The sequence below is a fragment of the Marmota marmota genome, unplaced genomic scaffold (assembly GCF_001458135.2).
Source record: "Marmota marmota marmota unplaced genomic scaffold, marMar, whole genome shotgun sequence".
NCBI lineage: Eukaryota > Metazoa > Chordata > Mammalia > Rodentia > Sciuridae > Marmota > Marmota marmota.
Genome location: NW_026000079.1, coordinates 5,292,190 through 5,293,779, shown reverse-complemented (window position 1 = coordinate 5,293,779; position 1,590 = coordinate 5,292,190).

Sequence of the window (1,590 nt, the reverse complement as noted above, 5' to 3'; positions counted from 1 at the left end):
ATTGCCGCAGTCTGGCTGGGCACAAAATCACGAGCCACTCAAACAGGAACAAACTTTATTTTGAAACTCCCCGCCAATGCCCCGTATGCTCCTGGGGAAAAAAATGCCAACCGACACTTGCGGCGTTCTCCCGGACCAGCAACAGGAAATCCCTCCTCCGGACTTCCCTCCTACCGCACTTCCCCAACCAATGGGAACTCTCCAGGAGTCCCATCGCAGGCTGAGGTGGACAGCAGGGGTCTAATATCCATATGAACGCAGATCTTAACATAATCATATCATCTCAATGGCTTGCTGGTGTCACCTTTCAACCAAAAATGCCATGCATCATACTACTTGGCTATGGCTCTTAGCAATTACTGGTGAAAAACCTAAATAAACCCTCTAGCTTCACTTTCTGTGAGTTGACTTAAACATCTCTATTTCTGGAGATCCCACAGAGCTGGATAGTACAGCTAGTTTCCCACCAGCTGACTCTGTCTCCCACCTCTGACTGTGGGTTAAGTTGATAATACTAGTCTAAGCTACTCTTCAGGCACTGATAGCTTTTGCTGAAAACACTGACTCTTTTCTTGGGCTTGCAGATGTCCCATGGATGACTAGAATAGGATGAAAAATCTTTTAACCTCTGACTTTATGTTTGTCTCCTTTGCAGCCTTAACTTTTCGGTCAGATTCTGCTTGGCTCTCTGTGTAGACACGTGGTTGCCCATTGAGCTGATATGAGTTTCTTTCTATCCCACCTTTGCACTCTTGTGTGCGGCAGCTATTACAGCCTAGTGCCTAAAGTCCTTAACACCTATCATAAGGCCCAGACTGAGCCATCAGACCAGGATGTTTGCACAGGACAATGGTGCCAGCTGCCAGAGTAACTCAGTAGTTCCAGCTTTTATCACTTATCCCAGCTTTGATACCAGTTTTCATATTTCTTTGTGTTTGGAGTTCTTTGGAAATCTTGGAACTATGGATGTATAACTGACCAAATTTGGAAAATTCTTGGCTGATATTTCTTTTTTAAATAATTTATTTATTTTTAATTTTTTTTAAAAAAACATATTTTTAGTTGTAGATGGACACAATACGTTTATTTAATTTATTTATATGTGGTCCTAAAGCTTAACCTGTTAGGGTTTTTAGCCCCCCATTCCCTCCTGACCTGTGGGAGAAATTGGGGGAGCACACCCTGACCAGGACAGGCCAAGAAAGGTAAAGGTGGACTGGCCGCCCACACCCAGCCCTCCCTCCCTGGAGGACAATCAGACGAACCAGGGAGAACAGTCAAAGCAGGTTTAATGAGAAAACACACACAGCTAATATAATGTACAGGAGCCAATCAGGGTAAAGGTCAGCAGGGTGGGGAGAATTTACATCTACACCCATCCTACAGGCAGTAATGGGAGACATGAGCTGTCCGTGAGGGCAGAAGAGTTCTGAGCCTATCCTAGAGGTGGTCCGATTCTTCATCACAATCCACAGCAATGCCTTCTGGCTAATCGCCAGGTGCTCTCTTAGCCACATGTGGCCCCAGGACTGGGAAGCGGGTAGCAGCCAGCAAGTTAAGTTTCCTCTTTTCTGATGCAACATGCCCCAC